Raw genomic sequence first — 16028 nt, forward strand, 5'->3', positions numbered from 1 at the left:
AGTTAAAAAGAACATTCTACTTTCGTGAATAATTTGATAAGTCATAGAGAATTTTTATAAAAATAAGTAGAGTGTTCTTCTGGAATGCTTGAAGAAGTTTTTTGTTATGTTATGTTATTCATGTGATAGTAAATTTCATAAAAAAAAAATACTCATAAATCTTAAAAACAGATTTTCGTTTTTTTCTAAAGAATTCGATAAAGGCAATAAGTTTTTCGCGGATTTCTTTATAATATAAGTTTTATATGCCAAACATGAGATGAAGTTGTAGCTAAATGTAACAGTAAATCTGAAATCGAGAGGGACATTATTCGATGTGTACATACCTAATTCCACAGCAAATGAACATCTTAAAATTTTTCCAGTAATAGCATGAAAATTATTCATAGATTTAGAATAGATTCGATTTAGATTTGATGAGAATATCTCATAGATTGCACAAGGAAGGTTAAGAAAATAAGATTTACGTTTTGTATTCGTTTCGAAACTTCATATTTACATAAACATTTTGTTTTTTCGCTTAGAATTTTGATATGCCTACTATATTATAAGTAGATTTGAATTAAGTGGATTGTTGCCATAAACGTTGATGTTACAACGCTTGTGCGATTATTAATAAAAATCTATACTAATGAAAAGAAAAAAATCTCTGAACTAATTTTTTGCGGAAAAAAAATTTTAGGTAATTTTTGTAAAATGTGTATGGAAATTGTTTTACCACAAAAAAAAAAAAAAAATCTTTGCATATCCGGGTATATGTTTTGTCCATCGGAATTTCGCTGTTAATTTTGTTATTTTACGCGAATACAATAGCTATACATTCTTATTTTAAATAAAAGCACTTAATAAAAGTTGTTTTTTCGTTGAAGCATTGTACTTTTCCTTCTTGTAATTTTGAAGTTGTTCGTAACGTAATTTCATTGCACTCACCTAAGTCCCTCAATATATCTCTATACTTAACCACTATGTGGCGCTGGCCTCAGATATCAAGATGAATGAAGAATTACTCAAGTTCGACGAAATCAAAGTATTAACTACAAGCACATCTCACGTGGTACCACCAATGCTAAAGTTTAGTACCAACATAATTGTGTCAGATAGAATTGTGTAGGCAATAGAATGAATTCAAATATAAAATTTGATACTAAACTCTGATATTGGGAGCGTTACCTGAGATGTACACGTAATTAATATCTTAGCTTTATCAAACAGAAACAAAATCACCGATACACTTAACTTTGTAACTCTACTGACACTTTCGATTACTGGCTAGTCGTGATTATAAATTGTAGAGCGGCAAAGTCTTAAGGCTTTAGCTGCCTATGTAGTGATAAAGAGCATACTAAGACATTTTAACTATGCAAATGTTAAGCAACCTAATTTTTCAATTTTAAAATGTGAGCAAATATTTTCAATGGTGTCTGTTCTTGGTACGTGTGTCCTAACTTAGAAATTTATTTTTTGACGTACTATTAAACAGTATCATGATCTTACATAACCTTCTGAATGTATATAAATGTAAATTTATTAACTTCTGGCAAAACTTTTGTAACACCAGAAGCACAAGCTAACATTTGTTTTGTTATTCTCTCTTAAATAGTAATAAGCCAGCACTTATTCGAAGCATGTGGCACGCTGAAATTTTATCAAACATTACAAACACTAATTCGTAGTATGCGTATTCCATATCGCACATAGAATATACAAAATTGAAACCAACCTTGACAAATTTAGCTGTTACATATTCAAGTTCTCCAGCTATTACTGATTTTTATGACTTAAAAAGCTCAACTTGCCAAGGAATACGCAAATATGACATTAACTCTTTGTCTGAATTAAAACATGCGAATTAAACTAATGCAAATATGTAAAAACAATTTGTATGAAAGGTGGAGGAGATAAGTTGTACTAAACTGACCCTTCTCTTTTTCTGTCTGGTACGTAAAAGTTTGAAGCGAGGAAAGGTGAGAGAATAATGGCTTATCCAATTGGCCAAGATGTTGTCTAAAATCTAAGCTCATAAACTGAAGCCCATATTTGACAACAGCTCATTAGCATCCCCTCAAATTTTAACTGGGTTATTATAGATAGCTAATTGCTTTTTGTATAAAAAAGCGATGTTTTTTGACAGAAAGAAAAAAAAAAGGAGTTTTACTAGAAAATACACCCAAGACTAATCTCTCCACTTGCCAAAGAACCTCTTGGAGACAACCACAAAAGTACTCTCTCGACTGGGCTCCTTCTCAAGGGGCTAAATCTTTGTACGTTATCCATCGACGGCCACAGAGATCTCTGAACGAACATCTAGGAAGTCGATTCCTGGACTTTTACTCAAGGATCTCTATATACCCACAGAGGACGCTCGCAAGGGAGATCGCAAATTAACTGTCCCCACCTGTAATAAATAAGACCAACTAGAAAGAAGAAAGCAGCGTGTTCCTATTGAATGTTTGCTTTTTTCTTTTATTTTTTCTTTTTTATGTACAAAAGCATTAGAGCACACACATCTTTTATGTTAGCAACCAAAGAGCGCTGGAGTCAGAACCTAACACATAAGGTCATTGAGAAACACATTTTATGAAAAGGCTAACCCCAACGAGTTAAAAAATCTAGCGGGAAGCCCTGTTGTATTCAGGTAAAAAGTAAAATATTGAGATACGCCAATCTAGCCAGAAAAAAATCATGGTGGAAAGCTCAGTATACCAACTGTACCACTTTTGCCGAGTTGCTCGTAATCGCTGTCTAGCCTAGGTCCCAGGCTTCTGAGCATAAGCTCAGACATAAAACTTTAAATGTACACAACCTTTATTTATAGTTTTGGAAATCTATATTTTACGAAGAATTTCTGGTATTTTATAAAGCAAAAATTTTCGCGAAAAAAAGTGATAAATATGTTGTATTTGGGAGATGTAAATTTTTTTTTTTATGTTAATCGTTCTTCAACACAATGACAATATACATTTAATCGAAACGTAGCTAAATACTGTCAAAAACATAATCTCCAAATGGAAGAACAACAAGAGCTTTACATTAAAAAGCAATTACTATAAGAAAATAGATTTATTATGGCTAGGGATAACTACGATTTTTATTGTAGGTGTAACAACATAATTAGCCTAATGATAAATAAAGGGTTCGTAGTAATGTTGTGGCAATTAATTTTAACCACATCTCAATCATTGAGCAACATAACGAAAAATCACTATTTTTTGGCATATTTTCGTAAACAACTGAAATACGAGGACACCAAGAAAAAACTTAATCATAACTTTTTTTTTCCTTGTCACATTTTTGGCACAATAAAATTTTTGTATTAAAAAAAATTTGACTATCTTTGGCCAGTCAATAAATACTCTTTGACTTCAATGAACTTAAGAACAAAGAAAAGAAGATTTATTAGTACCATAAATTTAAAATATTATATAATTTTATATTATATTAATTTATAAAATTTAAATTTATATATAAATATTGTAAAAATAAAAAATATAGTGTAAAGTAAAGGAAACATATTTAAAATTTCTTCACAGTCAGTATGGTGACGGTATGGCTTGTTACTTGCAGAACTATGCACTAGCTATTTATTGCTATAATAAAATAAGTGACTTAGAAAATTTGTATGATCTATGGAACTGCAATAATTAGTTTTAGACAGTGAGCCCAAGATGAAAATCGAATTGCTTGCATTAAAGCCAACATACTTAAAAAAAAAAGTAGATGAGGGTACTGAATTACATTTTATATATTTATATATATATATCAGTTTCCAATTTCTAATTTTATATATATATATATATATATATATATATATATATATATATATATATATACTAGCAGCCTCCCGTCTTGGCTTCGCCCAAGACTTAGGAAATGGAAAACCGTAGTGTCTTAAAATGTAATGTGAAACGTTTTTAGTTAGAAATTTTACATCTATTTCAGACACTTCTGAGAAGAAAAATCTTCTCATTCAAAACATATTTGTTCGCAATCCAAACAGTTTATTGGGTCAAATAGTAAGCTGTCAAAATTAAAAAATATAATTATGCTGAAATGTACCGTGAGTTCCTTATGCCATAAAATAATCACTGGCTATAAGGAGCCGTTGATTTGCGTTTTTCTCGTATAATTTACAAAAAGAGATATTTTTCAAAGCTGTTAAGATTTTAGACTCCCAAAAAATGTATAATAAAAAAAAATTTTTTGTCGATTATCTCACAACTTTATTCCCAGAGCAACAAAGTCCTGAAGCTTAATCCCTGCACTTTTTTTTGCCACAAAAATACGAATACATTTTCTACTTATTTAAAAATCTAAATTTAGATCTTTAAAGACTTAAGAGATTACTGTGAGGGTTTAATGAGAAACTGATCCCTCACGTACTGGATTTTTTATCTGTTAATTTTGACGCTGCTGTTCCAATCTCGATAAATTTTCCGCGTCAGTTTCTGGACGCCTAAAATTGTATTCATTAGATACGTTCGAAGTTTCCCTTTTAATTCACCCTCTTGCAGCTATCGTATGCAAAATCAGGGTAATGACATAGTAAATAAGTATTTTAAACGATGAACCATCGCAAAGCGCAAACCTGCAGGCAATGCACGAAACTAGGACGTACTAATGATAAAGATAAATTCTCTTATTCTCTAATTCTCGAATACTGCAACTCTTTTAAAAGAAAAAGCCAAATGAGCAAAAGAATATAGTTCAAACAACTCTCTGTAATTCTATCGACTGCATTACATGATTTTTTTCTTAATTTAAAAAATAAACAATTAAAAATATAGTGTGTTGTAGTGTTTCTACATAATAATAATACACTACAATACACTAGACTTTTAATTGTTTTACAAATCGAACAGATTTTGACCTTTACCTCTCTGACTCAGCTAAAAATTTTTTTCCAGTTTTTATGTTAAAAATTAAGAGATGCGTGTGCGAAAAATACTTTTATTATCGCCTATTTTCGATTTTATAAGTTATAACAAATTTTATAATAGTGGTTTTTTAAAAATGTAGAGCACCAAATCCTTAAGGGCTACAAAATTTTTACCAATGGCACTTTTGTAGCTAAAGAGTTGAACTTTAAGAAAAAAAATTGAAAAAAAATTATCATCAAATTTATATTGTTGTTAACAATTTGACTGTTTTAATCGATTTTCAACAATTTACCCCAAAATAAATCGAGTTTCTATTATTACCATCGTGTGATGCATAAAATTTTACGTAAAAATGATGTTTTCAGAATATGAAGACTTTTCAATTGTTATTGTTTGAATATTAATTTTTGTAGTGCGTAATGGTAAAGAAAACTGTTTTTTAAACATAATATGATATATGTGCCTTGTATCAAAAAAAGTTGAAGGTGAGAGTTGTAGATAACTGAAGGATCTACAACTTCTGCATTAACCATTTTTCAGTAGAACCTCCAAATTTTTACAATATTTGTTTTTTTCGTGCAAAAAAACAGCCTCGCTTCTAATTCTTAACGAGACAGTAGAACCATGCTATAATATTTGAGCATTCCCTTAATTGCTGTTGCTCTTAAAAATTTCTCTGACACTAATGCTGCTTCTTCTTCGTAATCATCATTTAAAGAATAACGACAAGTAATATTGGGCAGTGATTCTGTGGCCCAATGAAAAAGTTCTCGAGGCAATCGAATGGGATTGTTAATTCTCTGAAAGCTTGCTCTAGCAGCTAGTCGTTTTACAGTCTTGCCTCTTTCGTCCCATGGCCTCTTTCCATGTGAAGTAGGAAAAAAATGCCACTCTGCTGCTATTTTAAAGTCTTTCAAGTAATGAGTGAGATTAATGGAGTTCTTTTTCTTTTTATACCGTCCACTCGCACCATCAGACATGTGTATTATTTTATTAACACATAGTAAATGTATTTAAAAAAATAAAATCAACTGCTCTTGATAAAGATGTACGGCAATAGTGTCATAATGTAGGTATTCAGAAATAAAAACAAAACTTGAAATTTTTTATTCATCTAAGTCATTCCTATAATAAATTGAAAATGGGTGTACGGTTGCCTGATCGTCGTTCCAATGTATACCCTGTACTGAATTTTAAATTATAAAAGCATAATTATTTAAGAAGTCGCAAATGACGATACACTCGTTTTCTCTCAGTTTATTTTCAATATTGTTTAAAAAATTCCTTTGTTCGTTAACCAAAAATGGAGAAATTAACAGTTTTTGCAAACGTTCACTTAACTTCTGTAAAAATTCATCAACTGGAAATATTAGGGTCTGCAATGAGGTTCTTTCAACCGTAACCCATTGTTTGTAGGTAACAATTTTAATACATTTTTCTTCAATAATTTCTTTAAGTTGCTCAATAACATTCGTCACGCCTGGGCACTTTTTACAAGAATTAAAATAACAATTAGTCGTTCTGTTTTTGCATACCATACGATCCAAACAATCCTTATGATTGATCAAAGGCAGCTCAGAACCGGAAGTAAGTGATTTAAAATTGGCACCACTCACTAATAAACTAACTCTTTCATGTATAGGACATACACAAACAGAGTGAGTAACAGAAGCACCTGCCAAAACACAATATTTTGGCCTTAAGCTAGCAAACTTTGAGAAACTACATTTCATAGTTGGATACGTACTAGTAAAAATTTTACACAATTCTTTTAAATTATTTAATACTAGTCTTTTTTGAATAGGTACCGATTTGCCGTCTACTTTTATCCAAACGTAATCTTTTTTTTGGGCATATATTGAGTGTAGTCGTCAGACTAGTACAAGCTAATAATTGTATTGATAACATTCTCATCTAGAGATAAATGTTGTTTTTGGTTTGGATCCCCAATTAATCCCTTATCTTGAGCAACATTTTTTGCTATGCCTATCATGTGACGAGTTGCGGAAGGAAATGTGTCCTCAATTTTTTTATAAAACCACGATCGAAAAGTAGTCAGAATTTTAATTTTATGAACGCAGTTGGCTGAAGTATTAAAACTTTCTTGCAAAGCACATATTGTCAAGGACTCGTCGTCATCTGCTTCAAGATCATCTGGATCACCTTGGCTCAAATTCAAAATTCGTTTATCAATCGTGGACAATATTTCTTTGGATTTTTCTTCTAAATACCTTTTCGACGATAGTTTTTGTTTTTTGATGAGCGAAGATTCTAAGAAGCTTAATGTTTTATTGAAAAATTTCCACTTGTTTACTTTGCAAAAGATGGATCATCTCCCAAAAGTACAGATGTACCGTCACTGCTCCCAACTTTTATATCAGATTCTCCACTCGAAGAGTCCTCCTTATGTAGCATCTAAAAAAAAATTAGACTAAAACATCGACATAAAATTCTACAAGATGTTAGGTATGTTTGAACTCAATATAATAATCAAAATATTGTACTTAATAATTTTGGTAGTTCATTTTCACTCTCTTTAGTACTTTCTTTTTTCAACTTTGATAACTTCAAGCAGCAAGAAGAAATAACTTTTTGTTGTAATGCATCTGACGAAATTGCCAAGTCCAGTTTCAAAAGTTGGTTTTTATTTACTGTCCTCAAACCAGAAGTGTTTGTTGTTAGATTTTTAAGGTTAAAAGTATTAAAACATCTGTCGGATCGATAACTAGTATTTTGCATTTCACGTGCCTTTTTTAAAATTTTATTATTTAAAAAAGAGGTGTACTCGTTATTCGATGTTAGTGTAACACTATTCATCGAACAGTCGTAGATTTTACAAAATATTGGAAAACATTGATTCTCTGAGATCCAACTTTCATGAATGTTAAAAGTTTTCATTTTCCTTCCTCAATTTTCAATAGTAATTTAGAAAATTTTTTATCGTTAGAACGAATACTGATTTTTACTTTTAAAATTTAGAGCAAGATCTAATAGTTTAATGAAATATAAATTTTGTTTTTACGTTTTTGGTCACTGGGAGAATATGATGAAAATCACCTTCTAAAATAATCAATTTATTTCCAAAACATTTTTTAGTATTGCATGGATCTCTTAACGTTCTGTCTACAATTTCCAAAGCATTTTTAAAATTATTAAAGCTTTATCCCAAACAATTAATTCAGTTTATCTTACTTTTTTTTTTTAGCTGACTCAAATTCTAAAAATGCACTCTACATTATTTAGATCCAAGAGAAGTCTAAAAGTTCTATGACTGGTCATTCCTTTTGGAAGCAAAATTGATGATATGAAAGTCCACGTTATTGACACGATTTTTTCATTTTAAGAAATAAAAAAATAAATCAATGTTTCATATAAATAAGTTTTTCCTGACTCTCTGGGACCATCTGAAAAAAAAAGAACTATATTTTTATTCTAAAATAATATGAAATATATTTTTCTGGTCATTGTTTAAACTTTCATACGTCAAGTTAAACATTTCTTCACTAAAACGTATTTTATCATCTATATCATTTGTTTACTCTCCTGTTTCTTTTGGTGTGGGTAACTTAAAGCATTTACATGATTTATCTTCTGATTCTAAAATTTGGTTAATATGTAAAAGAGCTAAATTATCTTTATTATTAGGCAAACCCTCCGCGAACAATTCGTTGTATTTACTCTATATTTCATCACCTTAAACGTTTTCTGAAATTAAACACCAAGCAAAAGATTGTCTTGATCGATTTGTAAATATAACAGCAATATTGCTTCTTAAAAAACATCATCGATTTTTTCATCATTGTCTATTAAATCCATTGTAATTGCAGTAAAGTTAAAAGTTTGATAAGTGATTCCTTTACATGTTCTATATCATTGAACGATGTCAAACCAGTTACTTTATTTAATACAAATTTGAAAAAAAATCCTTCATGATCTTTTAGAGATACAATCTTTAATCTACCTATTGCAATATTTTGATCACATTTTTTCTGCTTTACCAAATTTTTAATCTATAATTAAAAACGTAGTATTCTGGAATGTTCACATACCTAATGGATTTTGCAAAGTCATCATGTTCATTTAATTTTAACCAAACTGTTAACTGTACCTATATTAAATCCTAGTTTTCTGTAACAGTTTTCATATTAATCTCTTCGAATACCAGTTTTTGTTTGTTTTTAAGGTAAACAGCTAAATTTACAACTGTATGACTTCTACCGAAAATTGGGAAATCTTGTAATCTCCAAGCGGGTTCCATTGGACCTACATATCTAGCATCAACATAACTATTAATTTCATCATATATTTCTTCATCTTGGTCTTTTAATTTTAAATTTTGATGTATGATCTGTCACTACCTTTATGTATATAGTTATAAATATATTTCATGCTTCGAGTAGATGCACGAAATTCGACGTTAATATGACATTTATATTTCATTAACAAAAATTTACTATACGGTACAACCATTGAATTATCTACTAAAATTTCATCTTTTCTTTAAATTTTATAAATATGTTTGGAAGTCTTATTTTTTCTTCTATATCCAGGGTAACCATTCGTTTGAAATAAATTTACGTTTGTAAAAGATTTAGGAAAATTTGCTGTACATTTTTTATAAATTATACAAGGATTTTGTTCTGTATGTGGTCCGTAAAGCATGTGTTTAATTACTAATTTTGTGAGTTTCGAATTACTAGAAGAAATTTTAGCTGGAATAATTGCATTATTTTGTTCAGGTGCAACAATTTTTTATCAGGATGCAAAGTTATTAAAATGTGTGCATGAGGTAGACCACGTTTTTTAAAATTCAATGGTGTAGACGTATGCTAATACTTTACCGAATATATCGTTTTTAATTATGTCATTTAAAATTGACATGAATTTTAAGAAAAAGAGTCTAACAGTTAAGTTTAAAATATCATTAGGTGGTGTATGTTTAGAAAATTTTGTTAAAATTAACTTTCATTTTTCCATTATGGATTGCATGTTACTGTTATAAATAAATCTGGTCTACTATGTTTCGTCATTACAGACATTACATCTTGATAATGTTTCGGCATATATCTTAAACTTTTAATGTATGCAAATGAGAGTATGAAAAGGTTTCCCATTTTTTCCTTTACCTCGAAATTTATAGAAATGTTGGTTGCACTGTTAACAATTGCGTCTAATAAACCTTGATAAAATTTTAGTGTTTAATTTTTTTGAGTTTATCTTAAATAATTTAAACGATTATATTCAATCATTATATAAAAATAAATTAACAATTGCTGTGTCAGCCATCCCCTGTATAATAATGGATTACAATTTATTTCATTTTGTCTGTAAGACAGTCGGTAGGAGTAATGTATTTTAAAACCTTGAGAACTCTCTACTTAAAAATTTTTTTAATTTTATTTTAAATTATGTAATCGGTTATATTTAATTATAATGTAGGAATAAATAAAAAATTGTTTCATTAGCCGTCCCTCGTATAATAATGGATTAAAATTTATTTTATTTAGTTTGTAAGAGAGTCCGTAGGAATAATGTTGTAACATAGTTAGTTTTTTGCTCTTATTTAAGTAATTTTTGAAATAACCGGTACTCCATCCTGAATTTTCTGAATCACTAATTTTGTGAGCTTTGTATTACCAAGAGGAATCACAGCTAAAATAATTGCATCAATTTGTTGAGGTGTAACAATTTTTTTATCAGGCTGCAAAGTTATTAAAATATGTTTATCAGGTAGACCACGTTTTCAGAATTCCATGGTATAGACGTATGCTAATACTTGACTGAATACATCGTTTTTAACGATGTCATCAAAAACTGACATTAATTTTAAGGAATTAGTCAAACAGTTAGGTTTGGAAAATTATTTGGTGTTGTTTTTTGAAAGAAATTTTCGTAAGATCAACTTTATTTTTTTCCATCATGAATTGTGTGTTACTGTTATATATAAATCTGGTCTACAATATTCCCTCGTTATAGACATTGCATCTTTATAATGTTTCTGCATACATCTTAGACTTCCAGTGTATTAAGATAAAAGTATAAAAAGATTACCAATTTTTTCCTTTGTCTCAAAGATTTCAGACGTGTTGGATGCACTATTAACAATTGCATTTGAAAACCTTAATAACTTTCTATTAAAAAAATTTTTTTAATTTATCTTGAATAATGTACGGCAATAGTGTCATGATGTCGGTATTCAGAAATAAAAACAAAACTTAAAATTTTTTATTCATCTGAGTCATTCCTATAATAAATTGAAAATGGGTGTACGGTTGCCTGATCGTCGTTCCAATGTATACCCTGTACTGAATTTTAAATTATAAAAGCATAATTATTTAAAAAGTCGCAAATTACGATACACTCGTTTTCTCTCAGTTTATTTTCAATATTATTTAAAAAATTCCTTTGTTCGTTAACCAAAAATGGAGAAATTAACAGTTTTTGCAAACGTTCACTTAACTTCTGTAAAAAATTATCAACTGGAAATATTAGGGTCTGCAATGAGGTTCTTTCAACCGTAACCCATCGTTTGTAGGTAACAATTTCAATACATTTTTCTTCAATAATTTCTTTAAGTTGCTCAATAACATTCGTCACGCCTGGGCACTTTTTACAAGAATTAAAATAACAATTAGTCGTTCTGTTTTTGCATACCATACGATCCAAACAATCCTTATAATTGATCAAAGGCAGCTCAGAACCGGAAGTAAGTGATTTAAAATTGGCACCACTCACTAATAAACTAACTCTTTCATGTATAGGACATACACAAACAGAGTGAGTAACAGAAGCACCTGCCAAAACACAATATTTTGGCCTTAAGCTAGCAAACTTTGAGAAACTACATTTCATAGTTGGATACGTACTAGTAAAAATTTTACACAATTCTTTTAAATTATTTAATACTAGTCTTTTTTGAATAGGTACCGATTTGCCGTCTACTTTTATCCAAACGTAATCTTTTTTTCGGGCATATATTGAGTGTAGTCGTCAGACTAGTACAAGCTAACAATTGTATTGATAACATTCTCATCTAGAGATAAATGTTGTTTTTGGTTTGGATCCCCAATTAATCCCTTATCTTGAGCAACATTTTTTGCTATGCCTATCATGTGACGAGTTGCGGAAGGAAATGTGTCCTCAATTTTTTTATAAAACCACGATCGAAAAGTAGTCAGAATTTTAATTTTATGAACGCAGTTGGCTGAAGTATTGAAACTTTCTTACAAAATACTTATCATCGAGGACACGTCATCATCTGGATTGTTTTGGCTCAAATTAAAAAATTTTTTCATTAATTACGGACGATATTTGTTTGATTTTTCTTCCAAATACCTTTTTGACGATAGTTTTTGTTTTTTGATGGGCTAAGATTCTAACAAGCTTAATTCTTTGTTGAAAAAGTCCACTCATTTACTTTGCAAAGATGGATTATTTCCCGAAAATCCAGATGTTCCGTCACTGCTCCCAACTCTTATGTCTGATTCTTCACTTAAACAATCTTCTTTTTGTAGCGTCTAAAAAAAAATTAGACTAAAACATCGACATGAAATTCTACTAGAGGTTAGGTATATCTGAACTAAGTTTAACAATAAAAATAATGTACGTACCAATTCTGGTAGTTTATTTTCACTCTCTTTTGTATCTTATTTTTTCAACTTTGATAACTTTAAGTGGCAAGAAGAACAAATTTTTTGTTTTAATGCATCTGACAAAATTGCTAAGTCCAGTTTCAAAAGTTGGTTTTTATTTACTGTCCTCAAATCAGAAGTGTTTGTTATTGGATGTTTAAGATTCAAAGGATTAGAATATCTGTCTCATCGATAACTAGTATTTTGCATTTAACGTGCCTCTTTCCATGGCATTGTTACAAAGTAAAAATTATTTAACTTTAAATTACAATGAGTGAGAATATGTCTTGGTAGTGGACCAAAATAAACGCACAACTGATCCACAAGCCAACGAACTTGTAGTACGGGGAATGTACACGAGTAGCGTGTATAACACTTTGAATCATAGATCGTACTTTAGGCAGGCTTCCCCGTAAAATTTCAAAATTTCAAAAAATCAAAGAAAAGAAAAATCTATATTTTAAATGAAAGCAGACAATTAATGAAACTATAAAAAACAAAGAAGTAATAAAAAAATTTGAAGAACAATAGTTATTTACGTAACAAGTGCGGAAAAGACAATTTCCCGCACGAGTTGTAATTGACTCACACGAGTAGTCAGAGTTGGCGGGAACGAGTGCCAGTTAAGCACACGAGTTTGATCGCACGGCACGAGTTACCGTCACGGACCACGAGTGCGAGTCTATCACATGAGTGCGGGAAATCGTCCCGCACGAGTTGCGTACAAGTGTTTTCGCAATAAGTGTGCGGAAAACACCTATTTTCCGCACACTATTGCAAAAAAAATAGTTTACGTGTTAATGTTACGTCGAGCATTGTTATTATTATTTTGTAATCTAGTGGTTAAAATTTTTTTTTTCTTTAATAAAAATTCGTTTTTCATTATTCAGGAGATTAGATTCGAATCAAAATCACTGATGATTAAATTTTATTGAAAATTTGTAGTTAATGAATGATAAAATGTTGATTTCTCCCTTTTTTTCATGATAATACAAAATTTTGAGGTTATTATGACAAAAAGCAAATACAAAAGTTGTAGATCACTTAATTATCTAAAACTTTTACGTTTCACTTTTTTTGTTACGAGGTAAAGGTCTTATTTCATAATTAAAAAAACAGTTTTTTTACCATTACGAGCTACGTAAATTAATATTTTGACAATAACAATTTAAAAGCTTCCATATATTGAAAACATGATTTTGACGTAAGATTTGACGCAGAATACGATGATACTAATAAGAACTCGATTCATTTTGGGAAAAACTGTTAAAAATCGATTAAAACAGTTAAATTGTTAACAACAATAATAATTTGATGATAATTTTAAAAAAAATTTTTTTTCTTAAAGTTTAACTCTTTAGCTAAAAAAGTGCCATTGGTAAAAATATTGTAGCTCTTAAGGATTTGGTGCTATACATTGTTGAAAAAAGCACTATTATAATATTTAATATAACTTATGAAATCTAAAATATGCGATAAGAAAAGAATTTCTCGGACACGTATCTCTTATTTTTTAATATAGAAACTGGAAAAAAATTTTTAGGCGAATCAGAGAGGTGACGATTAATTTTTTAGCAAAATCCGTTCGGTTTGTAAAAGAATGACTGATATGGATCATATCAAAATAAACTGAAGTCAATTACTCGCGTGGGTCAAAGAGGATTCTAGTTTATTGTCAGTACATAGAAGTCTTATGCGTTTTCTGCAGCCTCACGGTTTACGTTAGTAGATTGGTAATACAATTTATTTACCATGTTAACTCCCCAGTTCAGCACTCAAGTAATATAGACTTTTTTAGTCTTTGGATTGGAATGTACATATACCATCTTTGTTATACCCCAATTGATTATTTTTTTTTAAATTTCTAGTCAGGTCTTGATGTATTAGGTCATTAGAAGCTTTTTTAACGGTAATTCGATGATTAGCCAATATTAATTCCTTGTTGGTAGGTAGGCGTATTTTTTGAAAAATTCCTCCACATATCAAACGGTAAATCATGTTTACTAAGCATAATTAAGCAAACGATTAACATGTGCATTCAATAGACAAGCGCAAACTTATAAGTTGTATAGAATAAGGAACCTTCTACATATCACGCCACTAAGCCTGAGAGGCCTGCTACATGATTGCTCGGTACAGTAACAGCATGTTGAAAACACATGCAGCATACATTTTTTTGGTGTAGAAGTCTTAAAGTTGTAAATTCAGCTGTGCATTTCAGAAGTAAAAAAAATTAATTTTGTAAGAAAATAAAACAAAAAAGATAATGAAAAAATGGCAGATTAACCGTACGGATTGGTTCAAGTTGAATAAAATTAATAATTTTGCTAAATCACTAATAGACGGGTCAAAATTGGTGGCGTCGTGCTAGATCAATGGCAAAGGAATTTTTTTCATAAATATGTTCACCTGGTCACAATTTGTTTAAGCTAACTTTTTTCAAACAAATAAGTAAAAGTGATTTTTTTAATCTAAAAAAAATATATTCAGTTTTTTTAGTCATTTTGAACAAAAAACCAATTGAGATGTAAATACCTAAGCCCTACAGTTTTGAGCAAAAAATTCCCAAAGATCTGTAAAATGCGAATTTTTCAATTTTCAGAGCGTTGGTGAAGAATGAAAATAAAACATTTTTGGAACGTATACCACGTGAGCATGAAGTGTTAACCTCCCTCTACAACTTCCAAAGAACATAAATTGAAAAAAGTAATGGCAACATTGTTTTTTTTACAATAAACATTTAAGCTATTTCTGCGCGCGCCCGAGCTGATTCCCTGTACTAGTGTATGACTATATATATCATCACGAAAGAGCGAGCCCGAGTGCGCCTGCCACGTCGATGATATATATAGTCATACACCAGTACTGGGAGTCAGCTCGGGCTCGCACAGAAATAGCTCAAATGTTTATTGTAAAAAAAACAATGTTGCCATTACTATTTCCAATTTTCGTTTTTTGGAAGTTGTAGAGGAAGGTTAACACTTCATGCTTACGTGGTGTACCTTCCACAAAATGTTTCATTTTCGTTCCTCACCAACGCTCTGAAAATTGAGAAACTCGCATTTTTCAGATCTTTGAGAATTTTTCGCTCGAAAACTGTGGGGTTTAGGTATATACATCTCAATTGATTTTTTGTTCAGAATGACTCAAAAAAACTAAATATATTTTTTTTAGATCGAAAAAATCACTCTTACTAATTTGCTTAAAAAAAGTTAGTTTAAACAAATTGTGACCAGGTTGCGCGGTGGCAACATGAAGTTTCCTAATCTGTGGGTTCTAATGAATAAATTTATGCAAAAAAATTTCTTTGCCATTGATCTAGTACGACGCCGCCAATTTTGACCCGTCTATGAAGTACTGAAATATCTTACGAAACAACTATTTTAATTAGAGACTATAATTGCATCAGCAAAGACTATAAAAAACACTGCAACAAGTAGATTAAATAAAGGATCACTAAGAATATGTCACAGATTATTGTAAAAATTTATATTTAATTTTAACAACGAGAACTTGAACT

At 30.1% G+C, this 16028-nt stretch overlaps 1 protein-coding gene across 2 annotated transcripts in view; it reads right to left on the reverse strand.

Moving 5' to 3' along the window:
- Positions 1-16028, reverse strand: part of Fur2 (furin-like protease 2) — a 918757-nt gene that overhangs the window by 386007 nt on the left and 516722 nt on the right. The gene's annotated exons all lie outside the window — the stretch shown is intronic.

This window comes from Copidosoma floridanum, unplaced genomic scaffold, assembly GCF_036245765.1.
Source record: "Copidosoma floridanum isolate Cflo_tuat_1 unplaced genomic scaffold, Cflo_Japanese_pri ptg000022l, whole genome shotgun sequence".
Taxonomy (NCBI): domain Eukaryota; kingdom Metazoa; phylum Arthropoda; class Insecta; order Hymenoptera; family Encyrtidae; genus Copidosoma; species Copidosoma floridanum.